The 22,341-nt window shown below is 41.4% G+C and overlaps 1 protein-coding gene and 1 long non-coding RNA gene across 2 annotated transcripts in view; one reads left to right on the top strand and one right to left on the bottom strand.

Moving 5' to 3' along the window:
- NDUFAF3 (NADH:ubiquinone oxidoreductase complex assembly factor 3) overlaps positions 1-21,049 on the bottom strand; it is a 37,136-nt gene extending 16,087 nt beyond the window's left edge. The window contains exon 1 of the mRNA XM_072126841.1: positions 20,766-21,049. The gene's annotated coding sequence lies outside the window, so the exon portion shown is untranslated. The remainder of the gene's footprint in view (positions 1-20,765) is intronic.
- On the top strand, positions 1,191-14,549 carry LOC140104263 (uncharacterized). Its single transcript, XR_011850284.1, has 3 exons — positions 1,191-1,636; positions 7,598-7,965; positions 14,162-14,549. It is a non-coding gene; the product is annotated as an uncharacterized lncRNA (long non-coding RNA).
- Positions 21,050-22,341: the final 1,292 nt, after the last annotated feature.

The following is a 22,341-nucleotide window of genomic DNA, read 5'->3' as shown; positions in this document are numbered from 1 at the left end:
CTATATTGTACTGCACATGACCAGCATAATATGTATATAACATATACTGTGATGTATATATGCAGTATCTGTGATGTGTATATGGTGTTTGTATACACTGTATGTATGTGTATATGCAAAAGAGTGTATTTATATGTGCGAGTATACTAATATGTATATTTTTTAAATGGGAAGGGGGGCCCCATGCAGTAGCCTGCTAGGGGGCCCTGTCTCTCCTAGTTACGCCACTGGGACAGAGTCATATATTCTTCAGTGTGATCTTTTCTTTGTGAGCTGCAAAAGTCTCTGATGGAATATACAGGGATTGCAGTACCCACCACACATGGAAGGAATCTCCTAAATCATGTGCTATATACCCATGATTTATTCTTGTGTAGGAAGCAGTCACATGATATAGGGGAAAGTCAGATGATTTACTATAGGCCGCAACACAAATCCAGGCATGTCCTCTGACATGATGTTTGAGAAAGGCAGATAGACCATTTCATTTTCTCTTCAGCTGGTATGGGAAATAATACATGCAATGCTTCCTGGGAAATGATATGCAAGTTCTCTCTCTTCCAGAAAGATGAGAACGGTCTAATGTCTTATCCGTGAAAGAGCTTTAAAATATGTCTCTCAACGGGACTCCCTCTTTTAGGTAAAATCTCCCTCATTTTAAAATATCCCCTTTGAAGTCATATGTAAATGAGCAGAGAAGAGTCATATTTTATCTGAGGCGAGTCAATTTATACAACTCCATCTTCACTTCTACAGTGTCTAGAAACATGCTGCTTGTCTCATATTAAAGATAAGAATCCCCTCTTTCAGATCTTTAAGTGCAGCTCTGATGTCCTACTAGGTCTTTATCTGCCTGTATCTCTGGTTCTGTAGGTCACAGAACCACAAGTCTGATGCAATCCGAAAGATGAGATTTGTATAGTCAATATGACACCAGCAGCATGTTTTCTAGGTATTATAGAAATGAAGATAGTCATATGAAGCGACTCTTCCCTTGCAACCATTAAACCGTAGGAGCCAGCAGTCACAGGGATTCCCCCAGTAGCCAGCAGTCACAGGAGTGCCCATGGTAACAGTGATGCCCATTGTAGTCAGAGTGTTCTACTTAGTAGCCAATAGTCACAGTGATGCCTCTAGTAGTAACAGTGATGCCCTTGGTAGTCAGAGTGATGCCCTCAGTAGACAGTAGTCACAGTGATGCCCTTAGTAGCCAGCGGTCACAGTGATGCCCCCAGTAGCCAGCGGTCACAGTGATGCCCCCAGTAGCCAGCGGTCACAGTGATGCCCCCAGTAGTCAGAGTGATGCTCCCATTAGTCAGAGTTATGCCCGCAGTAGACAGAAGTCACAGTGATTCCCCTATTAGCTTTACGGTGTCTTAGTCCCTAAGAACATTGAAATACACATATTTCCGATGGTCTTAGGTGACCCATGTGAAAGGGTCATTCAGCTCCCAAAGGGGTCAATACCCACAGGTTGGGAACTGCTGCTTTAGAGCCTCAGAAAGGTTTTATCAATGAGATTACTTATTGCGCCCGGTCAGGGAAGGGTTAATATAGTAATATCCTTGGTTGAACACTTGAGCACTTCTTGGTTAAACTTTCATCTCAAGAATTCTCAAAGAATGAAGGTGAAGAGGTAGGAAAGAGGCATCGATCCCAAGTGTCAGCACCGAGCCGTGATGTCCTCTGATTATCCGGATATGTGTTATGAATTCATCTATACTTCTATCTCATATGTATCAAATTTTATCTCTCAATTCATACAGTTATATATTCATCTAAAATTACAAATCTAATCTATTATTATCATCCGCCTCTCAAATTAATGTTAAAAATCATATTATCTTTCTAGAAAATTCTTCCTTCTCTGTATATTTCTCATATATATGGGGGATAAAGAAGCTATATCTGGTCACAGCAGGGGGTAGTCACAGAAGTAAATGGGGGCATGATCAGTTTCGCCACTGGGGGCATTTGGTGGTTCCTTGAGGAAATCCTACTGACAGAGGAATTCTTGGGGTATGTTCACACAGTTTTATAAATCAGAAGCATCCAAGCTCCATAGCCGAAACCAAGCCTCATTGTTTGCTGTGGTTTCATACACAGGTAGTTACTATGTATATCCATGCCCCCAAAAGATCTCAACTAGAATTTTCCCGCAAAGTGAAGACCCTCCCTCCCCACCCTGTTTGGCGGTTTTGCCCCTCATCATTACAGAATAATGTATTCCCAGCAGTCACACTGTTTATCCAGCAGATCTCATCAGCGCTGTGTACATACACCCTCTCGCCCCGTTCACATGTCTCATCCACAGAGGTAGATAAATACCCAGAGACGCTGCAGAACATAAGCCCCCGGCTGTGTAACGTGGATGGGAACAGACCTGCTGATTTTCTACATCCGTCCTGATCAAGGACTATGATGGGCCCCGAGGCTAAATACTGTGCCCCACTATCATATACAGCTCAGAGAAGAACAGTCTACAGGTTAAAGATAATATAAAGCCCCCATATCGTTCACAAATAATAGTGCTCTATAGTTCCCAGATGCTAAGATAGTAGTGTATCATATATATCATACTGCTACCAAGTGGGCAAATAATACCACCACATGGTGCCCAAATAGTAGTGCCGTACTGTATAATACCACCAAATCAAAATAATAATCCCCTACACTTTCCATTTAATACTACAGTAATACTAAGTAAGTATAACATGGACATAAAGGATATTGATGGTAGATTGTGTAGAGAATTGGGAAGGGGGGGGGGGGTAGATGGTGGCAATGGGTTTCATAGGAGGGGTACCCCTGACCATTTAACCTGTTTGAGTCATATTTGGGGTAAGAGGCAGATGTAGTAGCAACTGTAGGGAGGAAAATAGGAAGTCGTGGTGTTTCTCCTTTTTGCACTACATAAATGAACCTGTAAATCAATCTGATACAGATATATACAGATATGTTCATACAGGTTCCTCATGTGATACAGGAAGTGTAGAGGGGCAAGGGGTCAATGACCAGGCCCCAATCTAGTGGCAGTGTATAATATGATCATATACATGGGATAGCAACAAATTTAGTGTTGACTCGGCCGAGCGTGCATGTGTTCCCACATTCATCTTATTAGTATGACCATGGACTACTTGGCGGCCATATTTCTCAGAAAGTGATCCGTTTATGGAACAGGACTCCTTATCTATGATGCTCGGAGTCCATGGGGCACATGTATCATAGTTCTTCAGCTGCCACTTTTTCAAGTTTTCTGATGTTGGCCTACTTAATTATTGCAATGTATCTTAAAGGGGTATTGCTATTACAGCAAATTAATTTTCTTGTTTGTATCATAAAAAGTTATACAACTTTCCAATATACTTTCTGTATCAATTCCTCATGGTTGATCTTTGCTTTCTGTCATTCTATAGAAAGCTTCTACCTTTACTTCAAGTAAAGACAAAATGTGTCCATGGTCACACAGGTGCACCCACAGCTCTGATTACTCTCTGAGCCGTGCACCTGTTTGACCATGGTCAGATGGAAGTAAACGCAGTAGCTTTCTATAGATTGACAGCAAGCAGAGATCTAGACAACCATGAGGAATTGCTACAGAAAGTATATTGGAAAATTGTATAAAACTTTTTATCATAAAAACATAGTTTGCTGAAATGGGATTATCCCTTTAAGTTTTTCCCTTTTGATACATGTAATGAGTTGCCAGTTTAGTCTCACTTTTGCGACTTTTTTTGATGTGTGACTTTTTGGTCCCAAATATTAGCTCCCAAAAGTAAGTCTGGGCCTAGCATGCTCTGTTTTGGGACTTATTAGGAGCAAGAATGGGACAACTTCAGAGCCACAAAGTCTCACATCTGGGCTACAAAGATAACTACGGCACACTGCACTAAATCCTTAAGGGTGAAGACACACGTGGCGTTTTTAGGCCGCTTTTAGTTAGTGCGTTTTCACATCGTTAAAAAACACATCTGTTTTTTTAAAAACGCATCCGTTTTTTGAAAACGCATGCGTTTTGTCCATTTTTAATTGCGCAATTTCGGAAAAACTGACAAAAACGCATGCGTTTCCAAAAAAACGGATGCTTTTTTTAACGCACGCGTTTTTAACGATGTGAAATCGCACTAACTAAAAACGGCCCAAAAACGGCCTAAAAACGCCACATGTGTCTTCACCCTAAGGCAGTCAACTTTGGTACGCTGCTTGAATGTGCACCTAAAAAGTCTCAAACTGCGAAAAAGTCTCACAAAAAGTTGCAGAAAAAAAGAAAAAGTAAGCAATAGGGGGGATATATGTTCCCTGTAGGACCTTGGTGGACCCACAATGAGACAGGGAGTCCTTGCATCATACAAAAGGAGTCCTGCTCCATAAACATGACCGAGATATAGCCTAATAGTGGCATTACACTGAATAAAGAAAGAATAGAAATCATCATGAGTAGATGAACACTTCTCTGAACTTCTGCACGGTCTTGTCATCTTCCTTCCATTGCTCGGGCGGGCACGTCTTGCTCAAACCACCCAGTGACTCAGATTTTTTTTTTTTCTTCCCCTCTTACAAAACGAAGTCACTTCCACAAAACAAAACTAAAAGTAGCTTGAAAATCGACCCATTTTATTTAGGCCGAAAGAGAATAAACAAGCCCATGCCGATGCTTTAATCCTAATTGTCATGGCTGCCATGATATCTTGGTGTGTGCCTCCTTTAATGTGCCCGCTCAGGCTGGGGAGTGTGGATGGTACATGGAATTCCCCGGATCATTTGTTGTTTCCTCTTGATGTTATTATTACCACATTGTGGGTGACGGGGGTCACTTGATCTGTGGTGTGGCGCATGGCGGGGTTGGAGTAAAGACAATGCCAGATGAGGAGATTACTATATACTTCATTTAGTGCAATGTATATGCATTAACTGGGACAGTTTTTGGGCCAGTAATTACACCCCCAAGACTTATATCCCCATTACAAATAACCCTCATCTGAAAATGCCCTCAAAATAAGCGAGAACTACCACATGTTTTGTACTAGTATAAAAGCTGGGAAACAACAGCTGAGGGAGTTCACATGGCAGCCATATTGGATTTCTCTCACAGAGTATAAGTGATAGTATAGGAGATTGATGATGACTGAAGTACTGGGATTTTTCCCATTTTGGGGTGGGCTGCTATGGTCTTTCCCTTCAACACCCTCCTCCTGTATGTAATTTCACCCACAGGTGATGAACAAACAAAGCTGAGAACATGGGCAGAGGCGCTGCGCTTCCTCATTATACCCTTGTGCGGTGTCCGGTTTCCCCCTTTTATGACTCTTTTGTTCTGCATTATTAATCACTTCACTGCACCCATTTGAAGCCCTTACAAATTGGGATCCAGAAAAAAGTATGGAGGTCGTGCAACCTCTAATATTAACCCCTATTTATTCCCTAGAGCCTTACGAGCCGCAATTAACAGCCATCACATCTGTGAGGAAATTACCTGGGAAGAGGGCTTACAATTGTCTTAAATAATCTTATCAGTTCTCTCAAGGTTTCTTCTTACACCAATCCCATAAGATAAAAGTGGAGTAGGTGCTGCTTTCATTTCTCTATCTGCTTAGCTAAATAATTGTGTTTGCATCACATCTCCAAACTGCGCCCCTAAATTTACAACAGTCACTTATAGCACTATCCCACACTGTGTTCTGAAAATAATACATACCCCTCACACCATAAATGACCTTACTGTGCCCCCTGAAATATAATATACACATCTCACACCACAAATAATCACACTATGCTCAAATATAACAAATATACCACTCACACCCCAAATGACCACACTATACCCTCTACATATACCATTATATATACTTATATACTGTATATATAAAGCAACCCTTATTAATTAATCTATAGACTGCACACCATTTTGATGTAATATAAAGCAACCCCTTATTCATATCCATCACCACCTCATGAACTGGTTTATATGCAGCACCCCCAATGAATACATTTATATACAGCACACTCTTATGAATTAAATAAGCCCCCTCAGCTGTGTCAGCATTAAAAGAATAAAAGTGATGCTGATGCTACTGATTCAGGTATCAGAGGTACGGACCTGCCAAATACATCAGGTCTGTTCATCTTGTTGGCAATTTGGGCCTTGGTGGCAGACACAATCATCCACATTAGAATTTGCTATTGGTTTTCCTTTGTCTGTTTGTTTCAGCATTAAAACAAATAATAAAACTTCTTTGAGCAAAAGAATATTAATGATTTGCCATTGATAAGAGGTTTAGAGTGATTTTTAAAAAAATATAATTAGTTCTATTAGTTATTAGTGGAAGTTATGGAAAGCGCTCTAAATATGGTGTATATTACATAGGGATGCTTTACTTTTATCATTGTACTTATACATATTATAATACTAATGACCGATATACTACTGCCCCTATGTACAAGAATATAACTACTATACTACTGCCCCTATGTACAAGAATATAACTACTATACTACTGCCCCTATGTACAAGAATATAACTACTATACTACTGCCCCTATGTACAAGAATATAACTACTATAATACTACCCCCTATGTACAAGAATATAACTACTATAATACTGCCACCTATGTACAAGAATATAACTACTATAATACTGCCACCTATGTGCAAGAATATAACTACTATAATACTGCCCCCTATGTACAAGAATATAACTACTATAATACTGTCCCCTATGTACAAGAATGTAACTACTATAATACTGCCCCTATGTACAAGAATATAACTACTATAATACTGTCCCCTATGTACAAGAATATAACTACTATAATACTGCCCCCTATGTACAAGAATATAACTACTATAATACTGCCCCCTATGTACAAGAATGTAACTACTATACTACTGCCCCTATGTACAAGAATATAACTACTATAATACTGTCCCCTATGTACAAGAATATAACTACTATAATACTGCCCCCTATGTACAAGAATGTAACTACTATAATACTGCCCCTATGTACAAGAATATAACTACTATAATACTGCCCCCTATGTACAAGAATATAACTACTATAATACTGCCCCTATGTACAAGAATATAACTACTATAATACTGCCCCCTATGTACAAGAATATAACTACTATAATACTGCCCCCTATGTACAAGAATATAACTACTGTAATACTGTCCCCTATGTACAGGAATATAACTACTATAATACTGCCCCCTATGTACAGGAATATAACTACTATAATACTGCCCCCTATGTACAAGAATATAACTACTATAATACTGCCCCCTATGTACAAGAATATAACTACTATAATACTGCCCCCTATGTACAAGAATATAACTACTATAATACTGCCCCTATGTACAAGAATATAACTACTATAATACTGCCCCCTATGTACAAGAATATAACTACTATAATACTGCCCCCTATGTACAGGAATATAACTACTATAATACTGCTCCTACCTACATGAATATAACTATTATAATACTGCCCCTGTAAACAATCTCGTCTTTATGCTGTGTATATGACAGACTCTATTGACTGATCTCGTGCTCAGAATAAACCTCCTGACTCTTGTGTTTTGCAGGATCCTTGGGACATTCTCCGGTATTTCACATCCCTAACAAGGCAAAAGATTGGACAACGGAATCCCAAAAGCAGCTGTTGTGACCGGTTCAGCTGCAGTTGGGATCCGTTAGCTGATCTCTTGCAATTTCATCAACTCTATATTTTTTTTCCCCAAGACGTCTCCAGAATGGCGGAGGAGGCATGGTCTGGGGTCTTGCAACATAATCTTGAAATAACACACCGTCCTGAAGTCCTCGAGCTGTTACGGCTTAATGATAAACCAAGAATGTGACATAGAAGAACAAAAGAGCCCTTATCAATGTTTGAGGAAGGAGAGAGGAAGAGGAAGGTGAAGAGGACAGTCTGCAGAAGGTCTGACACTAGGAGGTACAGTATCCATACTTGAGACATCACTGTTGGGGGCACAGCGTTGTGTATTAGAGGGCTCACTAGATTAGAAATATATGGAGAGGAGGCATATTGTGGACAAATTTTTGAAACTGAATTAATTGTGCAATTGGTAACCTATGGAGAGACCAGCAGAGAGGAGGAGAGGCAAAGGAGATGAATGAGAGAGATGGATTAACCGGGCAGCAAACGAAAAGATAAATTGGAGGAAGTTCACTGGGAGACCACAGTGAAGAACGTTGCAGTAGTCCAAATCGGAGTTGATGGACCAGCAGGGGTGAGCAGGAGATGTTCTTGAGGTGGACACAGCAGTTTGTAGTGAGGGACTGGATGTGGGCCTTAAAGGATAAGAGAGACTCAAAGTTTACTTCTTGATTCTCCATTGTGATGGTTAGGTCTGGCGGGAGTAATGTGTTATTCAGGGGAAAGTTTATGGGTTCTGCCAAGTTTATGGGTTTGTCCATGTAGAGTTTTAGAGACCTTAAGGAGAAGGAGCACATGGCTGATGCTGTGGAATTCCAACTAGAAGAGAGGTGATATCTGGGCCAGTGATATAGATCTGTCTGCCATCAGCATAAGAGTGATACTGAAAGCCATAGGACTTAATGAGCTGTTCTAGTCCAGAGATGTGGATGGAATAGAGGAGGGGTCCTAGCCCAGAGGTGCATATGGAGAAGACTAGGGGTCCTAGGCCAGAAGTGTGGATGGAGGAGAGTAGAGGTTCTAAGTCAGAAGTGTGGATGGAGAAAACTAGGGGTCATAGACCAGAAGTTTGGATGGAGAATGCTAGGGATCCTAGCCCAGAGGTGTATATGGTGAAGACTAGAGGTCCTAGGCCAGAGGTTTGATTGGAGAAGACTAGGGGTCCTAGGCCAGAAGTGTGGATGCAGAAGGCAGGGGTCCTAGGCCAGAAGTGTGGATGCAGAAGGCAGGGGTCCTAGGCCAGAAGTGTGGATGGAGAAGACTAGGGGTCCTAGTCCAGAGGTTTGATTGGAGAAGACTAGGGGTCCTAGTCCAGAGGTTTGATTGGAGAAGACTAGGGGTCCTAGGCCAAAAGTGTGGATGGAGTAGGCTAGGGGTCCTAGGCAAGAAGTGTGGATGCAGAATGCTAGGGGTCCAGAGGCCAGAGATGTAGCTGAAGAAGACTAGGGGTCCTAGGTCAGTGGTTTGGATGGAGAAGACTAAAGGGCCTAAACCAGAAGTGTGGATGGAGAAAGCTAGGGGTCCTAGGTCAGTGGTTTGGATGGAGAAGACTAAAGGGCCTAAACCAGAAGTGTGGATGGAGAAAGCTAGGGGTCCTAGGCCAGAAGTGTGGATGAAAAAGGCTAGGGGTCCTAGGCCAGAAGTGTGGATGAAAAAGGCTAGGGGTCCTAGGCCAGAGGTGTACATGGAGAAGGCCAGGGGTCCTAGGCCAGAAGTGTGGATGGAGAAGGCTAGGGGTCCTAGGCCAGAGGTGTACATGGAGAAGGCTAGGGGTCCTAGGCCAGAAGTGTGGATGGAGAAGGCTAGGGGTCCTAGGCCAGAAGTCTGGATGGAGAAGGCTAGGGGTCCTAGGCCAGAGGTGTACATGGAGAAGGCCAGGGGTCCTAGGCCAGAAGTCTGGATGGAGAAGGCTAGGGGTCCTAGGCCAGAGGTGTAGATGGAGAAGGTTTGGGGTCCTAGGCCAGACAAGTAGATGGAGAAGGCTAGGGGTCCTAGGCCAGAGGTGTACATGGAGAAGGCTAGGGGTCCTAGGCCAGAGGTGTACATGGAGAAGGCTAGGGGTCCTAGGCCAGAGGTGTACATGGAGAAGGCTAGGGGTCCTAGGCCAGAGGTGTACATGGAGAAGGCTAGGGGTCCTAGGCCAGAGGTGTACATGGAGAAGGCTAGGGGTCCTAGGCCAGAGGTGTACATGGAGAAGGCTAGGGGTCCTAGGCCAGAAGTGAAGATGGAGAAGAATAAAGATCCTAGGCCAAAGGTATGGCTGGAGAAGAATATGGGTCCTAGGCCAGAGGTGTGGAGTAGAAAAGGACGGATCCTAGGCCAGAGGTGTGGAAGGAGAAGAGGATGGGTCTTAGGCCAGAGGTGTGGGAGGAGAGGAGTAGAGGGTCATGAGACAGAAATGTGGATGATAAAGAGTAGGGATCCTAGGACAGAAGCGTGGAGGGAGAACAGTTAGGGTACTAGGCCAGAGCTGTAGATGGAGACTGTCTTAAGACAGAGGTGTAGATGGAGAAGAGTAGGAAACCTAGGCCAGAGGTGTAGATGGAGAAGAGTAGGGATCCTAGGCCAGAGGTGTAGATGGAGAAGAGTAGGAATCCTAGGCCAGAGGTGTAGATGGAGAAGAGTAGGGATCCTAGGCCAGAGGTGTAGATGGAGAAGAGTAGGGATCCTAGGCCAGAGGTGTAGATGGAGAAGAGTAGGAAACCTAGGCCAGAGGTGTAGATGGAGAAGAGTAGGGATCCTAGGCCAGAGGTGTAGATGGAGAAGAGTAGGGATCCTAGGCCAGAGGTGTGGATGGAGAAGAGTAGGGATCCTAGGCCAGAGGTGTGGATGGAGAAGAGTTGGTATCTCAGAAAAGATGATGAAGAAGTGTAGGGGCCCTAAGACAGAGCCTTATAGGACACCAATTGAGCGGTGAAGATGATAGTGCAGTTGATGAGGTATGAGGAGATCCAGGAAAGGGCCAGATCCTTGATTCCAAGGAATGATAGAGATTGTAGTGGGATACAATGGTCAAAGGTATCAAGGCAGAGGACAGGTCAAGGAAGGGACAGAACAGATTAGTTTTGTTTGGCCTTTGCCACCAATAGATCATTAGAGACTTAGGTTAGATCAGTGGTTTATCAAAGAGCAGATTGGAGGAGGGGAAGAAGAATTGTCCAGGTAGACAGGGTGTGCAATAGGGTGATAGTTGAGAAGAGAAGTTGGGTCCAGAGATGGCTTCTTTAGGTTGTGTGTAATAGTTGCATAGTTGAAAGAAGAGATAGAGATAGGTTAAAGAGCTTACGAATTATGCAAATAAGCCTGGGGGGCTCAAAACTCCAATGACATCTATGTAGCCCCAGAGCCCCTCAGGCTCATGTGCATAATAATTTTTTTTTTTGCAAAAACCAGGGCATAAAAAGCTAAGAGAAGAGCATATCCTGCCAGAGGGGACGGACACCAGTATGTCAGTGTGCTTGGTTTACAATCCATCATCCTGGTGGTAGATTTCCTTTAAGCGATCAATAGTGATTCCTGGCTAATCCATTAACACATGCTTGATAATGGTTTACAGAAAAAACAATTAAAAAAACAAATTATTGATTGAATTATTAGTTACGTACTATACAAAAAAATCGATTGAAAAGACTTGTATCATCATCTTCCTTCTTTTGAGTGAGATAAATCTAAAGATAGTCACCAATTTCCTGTCTGAAACCACAAATGCCGTTAAAAAGAAAAAAAAATCCAGAAATAGCAGCGCTGTGGATCACCCCTACTGTGCCCACCGACATGTGTACAACTGGAGGAAGACGCTGCCTCAGATATGATGGCGGTTACAGAGATGCGGCCATTACCATGACAGACCTCCAATGTGATAGACAGATGGCAACCAGACATCACCAACACAGATAATGTAACACTTCATCTTTCATAACCCATTCCATTAATCTGAGCTGTCCGGACCAAGTGTTATTAACAACTACTATAATACTGCCCCTATGTACAAGAATATAACTACTATAATACTGCCCCCTATGTACAGGAATATAACTACTATAATACTGCCCCCTATGTACAAGAATATAACTACTATAATACTGCCCCCTATGTACAAGAATATAACTACTATAATACTGCCCCCTATGTACAAGAATATAACTACTATGATACTGCCCCCTATGTACAGGAATATATCTACTATAATACTGCCCCCTATGTACAAGAATATAACTGCTATAATACTGCCTCCTATGTACAAGAATATAACTACTATAATACTGCCCCCTATGTACAAGAATATAACTACTATAATACTGCCCCCTATGTACAAGAATATAACTACTATAATACTGCCCCCTATGTACAAGAATATAACTACTATGATACTGCCCCCTATGTACAGGAATATAACTACTATAATACTGCCCCCTATGTACAAGAATATAACTACTATGATACTGCCCCCTATGTACAAGAATATAACTACTATGATACTGCCCCCTATGTACAGGAATATAACTACTATAATACTGCCCCCTATGTACAGGAATATAACTACTATAATACTGCCCCCTATGTACAGGAATAAAACTACTATAATACTGCCCCCTATGTACAAGAACTACTATAATACTGCCCCTTATGTACAAGAACTACTATAATACTGCCCCCTATGTACAAGAATATAACTACTATAATACTGCCCCCTATGTACAGGAATATAACTACTATAATACTGCCCCCTATGTACAAGAATATAACTACTATAATACTGCCCCCTATGTACAAGAATATAACTACTATAATGCTGCCCCCTATGTACAGGGATATAACTACTATAATACTGCCCCCTATGTACGAGAATATAACTACTATAATACTGCCCCCTATGTACAAGAATATAACTACTATAATACTGCCCCCTATGTACAGGGATATAACTACTATAATACTGCCCCCTATGTACAGGGATATAACTACTATAATACTGCCCCCTATGTACGAGAATATAACTACTATAATACTGCCCCCTATGTACAAGAATATAACTACTATAATGCTGCCCCCTATGTACAAGAATATAACTACTATAATGCTGCCCCCTATGTACAAGAATATAACTACTATAATGCTGCCCCCTATGTACAAAAATATAACTACTACAATACTGCCCTCTATGTACAAGAATATAACCACTATAATACTGCCCCCTATGTACGAGAATATAACTACTATAATACTGCCCCCTATGTACAAGAATATAACTACAATAATACTGCCACCTATGTACAAGAATATAACTACTATAATACTGCCCCTATGTACAGGAATATAACTACTATAATACTGCCCCCTATGTACAAGAATATAACTACTATAATACTGCCCCTATGTACAGGAATATAACTACTATAATACTGCCCCCTATGTACAAGAATATAACTACTATAATATTGCCCCCTATGTACAGGAATATAACTACTATAATACTGCCCCCTATGTACAGGAATATAACTACTATAATACTGCCCCTATGTACATTAATATAACTACTATAATACTGCCCCCTATGTACAAGAATATAACTACTATAATACTGCCCCCTATGTACAGGAATATAACTACTATAATAATGCCCGCTATGTACAGGAATATAACTACTATAATACTGCCCCCTATGTACAAGAATATAACTACTATAATACTGTCCCCTATGTACAAGAATATAACTACTATAATACTGCCCCCTATGTACAGGGATATAACTACTATAATACTGCCCTCTATGTACAAAAATATAACTACTATAATACTGTCCCCTATGTACAAGAATATAACTACTATAATACTGCCCTCTATGTACAAGAATATAACTTCTATCATACTGCCCCCTATGTACAAGAATATAACTACTATAATACTGCCCACTATGTACAAGAATATAACTACTATAATACTGCCCTCTATGTACAAGAATATAACTTCTATCATACTGCCCCCTATGTACAAGAATATAACTACTATAATACTGACCCCTGTGTACAAGAATATAACTACTATAATACTGCCCCCTATGTACAGGAATATAACTACTATAATACTGCCCCCTATGTACAGGAATATAACTACTATAATACTGCTCCTATGTACAAGAATATAACTACTATAATACTGCGCCCTGTGTACAAGAATATAACTACTATAATACGGCTCCATATGTACAAGAATATAACTACTATAATACTTCTGTCATGACAAGGGTTATCAGTTTTGCTCAGTCTTCCTTTACAAGATGTAGTTAATGAAATAATTAAGATGAAGTCAGATTTTGCATAAAATGGCGAACATTAAAAGGAACCCTGCCTACATTTAGGATAGGACAGGGGAGGAAGGAGGAGGGGGGGGGGGTTTATCCCAGGAATGGCGTTAATCATCCAAAGGAGGGATGGGAAGCCTTAGTATCATATTACAATAATTTCTTTTATAGAACCAACCATGAAGGTCTCAGACAGATCCAATGAGTGACTGAGAGGAACAAGACAGCCCATGAAGATCCACGGAAACCTCTTTAGAGAGACACTGCCCTGGAATGACACGATCACTCCCGTTGAGCCCAAGCACTGACCCGCCATCGGGAATATCGTGTCGCTCCAAAGCTCTCTCTTCCACTCCTGTGACCATGGAATAGGCAGAAAATAAACTATTCTGTTGTGAAAAGTACACAATACAATATACTGTGGTCTCTGTACGATATAATGTATCTAATATATTGCTAGAATGTTTTCTTTCATTTGCTATAATACTGCCCCTATGTACAGGAATATAACTACTATAATACTGCCCCCTACGTACAGGAATATAACTACTATAATACCGCCCCCTATGTACAGGAATATAACTACTATAATACTGCCCCCTATGTACAGGAATATAACTACTATAATACTGCCCCCTATGTACAGGAATATAACTACTATAATACTGCCCCCTATATACAGGAATATAACTACTATAATACTGCCCCCTATATACAGGAATATAACTACTATAATACTGCCCCCTATGTACAGGAATGTAACTACTATAATACTGCCCCCTATGTACAGGAATATAACTACTATAATACTGCCCCTATGTACAAGAATATAACTACTATAATACTGCCCCCTATGTACAAGAATATAACTACTATAATACTGCCCCCTATGTATAAGAATATAACTACTATAATACTGCCCCCTATGTACAAAAATATAACTACTATAATACTGCCCCCTATGTACAAGAATATAACTACTATAATACTGTCCCCTATGTACAAGAATATAACTACTATAATACTGCACCCTATGTACAAGAATATAACTACTATAATACTGCCCTTTATGTACAAGAATATAACTACTATAATACTGTCCCCTATGTACAAGAATATAACTACTATAATACTGCCCCTATGTACAAGAATATAACTACTATAATACTGCCCCCTATGTACCAGAATATAACTACTATAATACTGCCCCCTATGTACAAGAATATAACTACTATAATACTGCCCCCTATGTACAGGAATATAACTACTATAATACTGCCCCCTATGTACAAGAATATAACTACTATAATACTGCACCCTATGTACAAGAATATAACTACTATAATACTGCACCCTATGTACAAGAATATAACTACTATAATACTGCCCTTTATGTACAAGAATATAACTACTATAATACTGTCCCCTATGTACAAGAATATAACTACTATAATACTGCCCCCTATGTACAGGAATATAACTACTATAATACCGCCCCCTATGTACAAGAATATAACTACTATAATACTGCCCTTTATGTACAAGAATATAACTACTATAATACTGCCCCCTATGTACAAGAATATAACTACTATAATACTGCCTCCTATGTACAAGAATATAACTACTATAATACTGCCCCCTATGTACCAGAATATAACTACTATAATACTGCCCCCTATGTACAAGAATATAACTACTATAATACTGCCCCCTGTGTACAGGAATATAACTACTATAATACTGCCCTTTATGTACAAGAATATAACTACTATAATATTGCCCCTATGTACAAGAATATAACTACTATAATACTGCCCCCTATGTACAAGAATATAACTACTATAATACTGCCCCCTATGTACAGGAATATAACTACTATAATACTGCCCCCTGTGTACAAGAATATAACTACTATAATACTGCCCCTATGTACAAGAATATAACTACTATAATACTGCCCCTATGTACAAGAATATAATAATCACTGTTGATCAAAATAATGCCTCTCTCTCTAGTTACAATATGTTTTCTATGTAATATTTATTGATATTGCGGTATTATGCGGATAGACAGTTAAACATCTGCAGTATTTATGATCACATCCTATTGCTGTAGACAGTCAGAAGTTGGTCTGGTGTAAAAATAAATTCTCAGATCACCTCTTGGCTGTGCGTAGCATCCAGGAGAGCCAACGCGTCTGTCCAATTTATAATGTAGTTATTTTGTACATTTCCAGCAGCTGTTCCATTCCTTTCAATTTTAAACCAAAATTAACTTATTTCGACAAAATATTGAACATTTCTAAGTTCAACAGGTTTGAAAATAAAGAGAATGTGATATGTTGCCCTGTGTTTTTTTTTTATGTGATTTGTATTGTAATATGTCAAACTTAAAGCGTACATGTCACCAAGTACAAAATACTGACTCGTCTACTAAATGTGATTTCAATTTGGTGTTTGGTTTTCCAAAATCTGTCCACCCATTCAAAAAATATGGCCGCCAGAAGATTAAAGGTTACCTCCCCCTTGACTAGTGTGAGCTAATCCTCATATAAAGGGGTTGTCCACTTTTGGCAAATAATTGATATGGTTTGAGTAATGAAAAGTTATACAATTTTCCAATATACTTTCTTTATCAATTCCTCATGATTTTCTAGATCTCTGCTTGCTGTCCTGCTATTCTTACTTCCAGTGGATAGAAATCCACTGGTCTTGTGATGGACAGGCCGATGCCCGAGCGGGTAGTATCACATGGCTCTTATTATTCTCTCTGATTATAACAGCTCGTGCACCTGAGTGTCCATCACATGGCCATGGACACATAACTATCCACTGCAGGACAGCAAGCAGAGATCTAGAAAACAATGAGAAATTGATACAGAAAGTATATTGTAAAATTGCATAACCATATCAATTATTTGCTGAAACTGGACAATCCCTTTAATTTTCTCTGGGGGCATGTCTCTGTGTCCTATATGCACCGCCCCCTTGGCTACAATGAGCATTTTCACATATAAACTTGTTAATCTAAACAGATGGATTTTGGAAAAACACCAAATTGATTGGGGAAACAGCGACAATCATATGATGTATGTCATCCGATATTCGCTACTCAATGTTTAGTCGTCTTTAAAGGGGTGGTCTGTGGTCTAGTAGTTCGGTAGCCGAGGCCCAAGCCTTCTAGTGGGCACATGGCCACCCAAACAAGCACCAATTTCTTTACTGTGAAAGGTCTTCGGCCATGAAATCCTCAGAATACACGTGTACACAACAACCCTTTCAGGACCTTTGAAGGTCCTCTAAAGGTCCTGAAATCACAGATTGAAAACAGACAGAAGGGACACATTTTTCATTCTCCAAGAAGCTGATTCTAGTACCAGATGTAGGAAGTGACTCCAGATTTGTAGGGGCTGTAATATTCATACAGCACAGAGCCCATGACAGTCTGAATCTGCCCCTGTTGTGACAAAAAAAAGCATCAAGTTCAATATATGACAGAGGGAATTAGTGGCAATACTAACAAAGCTGTTAGATAACCTATTAAAGGGTCATCCTCATCTCATACATATAAGGCAGTCATAGAACACCCCTTTAAATAATTGAACCTTTTGAATCATCTGTAATTCCCATTGCTAGTATCTTTCCAGACTGTTGGTAGCCGTACATGATACACATATAATAACGCTTGGAGAATACTAATCATTGCTGGAGGTAAAACAAATATCTCCACACTTTCCTGCCATCACATGAGGAGCCACCAGACGCGAGGAGCAAATAAATATCATTATGAAAACTGAATTTCAAATTGTGACTCTAATCTGCATAGCTGCAGGGAGATGGAGGTGGCTGGGTCTTAAAGGGGTTGTATTAAGTTTAAGACGTATTATTTATCAACAGGATCGGAGAGAAGTGACTGATTGTGGGGGACTAACTGCAGGGACCCCATTATGAACCCATTAGAGAGCCCCTATATGAACAGTCCCGTATGAGCCTCTCCTCTGTGTTATATGGGCTCCTGCAGATAACCAAGAGATGTAGTGCCCCCAAAGTTTACACTGCTGAGTAGCTATGAAGTGAGTGGGCCTGAGCTGCAATACCATTCACAGCCACTATGCAATGTACAACGCTGTGCTTGGAATGCAATGATCAGATCAGAGCCCATCAGAGCTGATATGGTGGAGATGCAGAGGGTTCTGATGTGCGATAAGCCCTGAGGAAAACATATTTGCATCCTGTCCCCATATAACCTCACATCTGAGCAGATGATATATGCTAATATGTTGGATTATAGCTGCCGGCAGTGAAAAAGAAACTGCTAAAACTAAAATTAGTGATGTCTACCCTGAGCACACAGCGTGACACTCCCCACGTTAAAAAATCTCATTATAAAACATTGGCGGATTGTTCATATTATATAATATACACAATACATTGTATATGTCAGGATTGCCCCGGGTCACAAACAGTAAAGATTACTTCAGTTTGTCCTAATTTATATGAGGGAGGATTGCAGCACTGCTCTGCAGGGAAAATGTTGTACTCTTCAGGGCCGACGCTAGCGGGCGGCAAACTGGGCATTTGCCCAGGGCCCTCATGTCCTAAAGGGGCCGCTTCATGTGGACTTTTGTGGGCAGAGGTTGAATACCCGTGTGAAGATCATATGTCTAGTTATCTATCTTCTTTATAATATTTAACCATCTTTCAATCAATCAATCTTTTATCATCTATTTATATATAATCTATTTTATATTTCTGCATCTATAAAGCTCTATCATCTTTCATATGTATCTTCTATCCTCCATCTACCTATCATCTGTCTCTCCCCTATAAAATCCTCCTACAGCCCCATATTACAGATACTTACCTACTACTGTGTGTAACAAAGTGTAATTAGTGTGCAGGACTAAAGGAGCCTCTTACTGACTGTGACTGCTCATAAAATAATAATAATAATCCTTTTTTTTTAGGTAGCGCACACACAGATTACACAGCACTGCACAGAACTTGCCAAATCGGTTCCTCTCCCCAATGGGGCTCGCAATCTAATCTACCTACCAGTATGTTTTGGAGTGTGGGAGGAAACCGGAGGACCCGGAGGAAACCGACGCAAACACGGAGAGAACATACAAACTCTTTGCAGATGTTGACCTGGATGGGACTTGAACCCAGGTCCCCAGTGCTGCAATTCTGTGGTGCTACCCACTCAGCCACCGTGCTGCCTCTACCTTGGTGCCCAACTGTTAGTTTTTCCCAGGGCCCCACTTTGCCTAAAACCGGCCCTGATCCGCTTTAATGTGTCACAGCACATCAGGAGATGCAAGTTACAGAAAACCCCCTGGGTGAGGTAAAAAAAAAAAAGAAAGCAGACCTGTCTCCTCCCGTTCCTGCGGCATTCCAGTACTACTGGGTTTAGGTGTGCACCCTACTGGAATTTTTTTTTTTTTTTTTGATGGGGTGGGGGTGTCATGTTTTTTAAAATTTGCCACAATGTCTATTGCATAGGGAAGTAATATCCTCTAGTCGACATATTTGTGATACTTTGTTCACCCAGTGGATAAGGGGAGGGAGGTTGAGTAGATCTCCGGGCCAGTGGGATCAAAGTTTTTGCAGTGATGATCACTTGCTGTCACAGCTTTCTGTTGTATCCATCTAAAGGGGGGCCCCAGGGCATAGGCTCTCAATCATAAATTCCGACGTCGCTCAGAAGGTTTCTTATTAATTTAGCAGTATCATAAGCCAAGGGCAGATGTGGCATTATGGGGGTGTGGGGTATTTTATGTCTGGGGTCCCCTAATGCATAGCTCCTCCACATGGCATATCTAGGAGTCTATTGCTCTATTACAGTGGTGGCAAACCTATGGCACGGGTGCCAGAGGTGGCACTCCAAGCTCTTTCTGTAGGCACCCAGGCCATTGCCCCAGCACACCAGACAACTTAAAAGATGCTGCTTTCAGTGATATTTGAAAGTGATGCTTACTTGGGAATGTAGGAAGAGAGAGAATGTGTACACAGGGCCGATTTATCTTTGGAGGTCCTCCTGCTGGCCCCACGATTCTCTGTGTACAGAGGGACACTGGAAAGAAGCTACAATGATGCAAATTTTCCCTCCTTCTTTCTAGTGTGTTGGTGTCCTCGGGAGGCCAGTATGAACATTGTTTAAGAACCGGGAGCAATAAGTTACTGCTTTAATTTTTGGCTGGCACCCGTGATAAATGAGGAGGGTTTGGGTTTGCAGTTTGAGCACTCGGTCACGAAAAGGTTCGCCATCACTGCTCTATTCTCTACAATAGCTTTTAACAGCATTGGTTTCCTGTTAGTGTGAGGGCCCCTAATCTCTGGGGCCCAAAGAAAGTAGTTACCTCCCGATCGCCTCAGATTAATAGGGACACTGCTGGATTTTCTCGTCTGTCCCACCATTGGATGGTTCCAGGCCTTGCAGATATAATTGAATGCAATGGTGAAACAGGGGGCTGTCAGCTTCTCGCTCCACCATTGTGCCTCCAATGCAACAGGTGCAGTAATTTTTTATGTATCCCAACAGAAAAGAGTCATTATACAGTGTGTGGGGACACATCACAGCTTTTATAGGACGGCTGCCTGCAAACTCTTCGATATTTTTTATAATTAATCATGAAAATACAATAATATATCTTCTTTATACCATATAATCAGTCCCCACCCACATCTTACTAATTACTTGCCAATGTTAGGAAAACATATAAAAAATGGAAAAGTAAAACAAGAATAATAATTAAAAAAAAAACACTACTTGCCACAACCAAAATGTCTCCTCAAACAACACAGCGCTTACTGACGTCACATCCGGCCACAGGTCTCCATTGGTGCTTCAGTTATTTTCTTCCGTGTGACCATCGGGTAGAGCAGGAAGGTTCCGTTACATTACGTTCTGCCATGGAGGCAGAGACCTGCGGTACCGCAGCAGTGTATGTGTCTGAGGTCCTACGAGCACTGGGTAACGCACTGCAGGCGCCCCCTACCGTATGGTTCAAGGAAAGCAGCCAGAAGAACCTGAGGAGCAGAGACTTCTTGGTGCCCAGAGGAGCGCTGAGGAAAAGCTTCCCGGATGGAGAGGTGCAGGCAGGGGGCAGGTCACGTGGCTGGCAGGGAATTAGAGGGGGGGCTCTGGGATATCCGGGGAACTACAAGTATCAGCATGCCTGCAGGTCCTTGGCTGCACTTCAGAGATTGGTGGATAGGAATATACATTATATATCCTGGATCACATGATGCAACTTATGTCTGATCTGAGATTCATTTATTCATCGTACATTGTTTGGGAGATTAATGGAAGACAATGTTCTAGTGAGCCTGTGTATCTAAGCCCAATGTGTGGGATACTGCCTGATGAGACTGTGAATCTCAGCCTGACATGTGGGATACTGCCTGATGAGACGGGTATCTCAGCCCATCATGTGGGATACTGCCTGATGAGAGGGTGTATCTCAACCCATCATGTGGAATACTGCCTGATGAGAGGGTGTATCTCAACCCATCATGTGGGATACTGCCTGATGAGAGGGTGTATCTCAACCCATCATGTGGAATACTGCCTGATGAGAGGGTGTATCTCAGCCCATCAGGTTGGATACTGCCTGATGAGATGGTGTATCTCAGCCCATCATGTGGGATACTGCCTGATGAGACTGGGTATATCAGCCCGTCATGTGGGATACTGCCTAATGAGATGGTGTATCTCAGCCCATCAGGTAGGATACTGCCTGATGAGACTGGGTATCTCAGCTCGTCATGTGATATACTGCCTGATGAGAGGGTGTATCTCAACCCATCATGTGGGATACTGCCTGATGAGATGGTGTATCTCAGCCCATCAGGTGGGATACTGCCTGATGAGACTGGGTATCTCAGCCCATCAGGTGGGATACTGCCTGATGAGACTGGGTATCTCAGTCCGTCATGTGGGATACTGCCTGATGAGATGGTGTATCTCAGCCCATCAGGTAGGATACTGCCTGGGTGTATCTCTGCCCATTATGTGCAATACTGCCTGACAAGAAGGTGTAGCTAAGCCCATTATGTGCAATACTGCCTGACGAGAAGGTGTAGCTAAGGCCTCATGATTCTCTGTGTACAGAGGGACACTGGAAAGAAGCTACAATGATGCACATTTTCCCTCCTTCTTTCTAGTGTGTTGGTGTCCACGGGAGGCCAGTATGAACATTGTTGAAGAACAGGGAGCAATAAGTTACTGCTTTAATTTTTGGCTGGCACCCGTGATAAATGATGAGGGTTTGGGTTTGCAGTTTGAGCACTCGGTGACTAAAAGGTTCGCCATCACTGCTCTATTCTCTACAATAGCTTTTAACAGTA

Source organism: Engystomops pustulosus, chromosome 10 (assembly GCF_040894005.1).
Source record: "Engystomops pustulosus chromosome 10, aEngPut4.maternal, whole genome shotgun sequence".
Classification (NCBI taxonomy): domain Eukaryota; kingdom Metazoa; phylum Chordata; class Amphibia; order Anura; family Leptodactylidae; genus Engystomops; species Engystomops pustulosus.
This window is presented reverse-complemented; position numbering and strand designations above follow the sequence as displayed.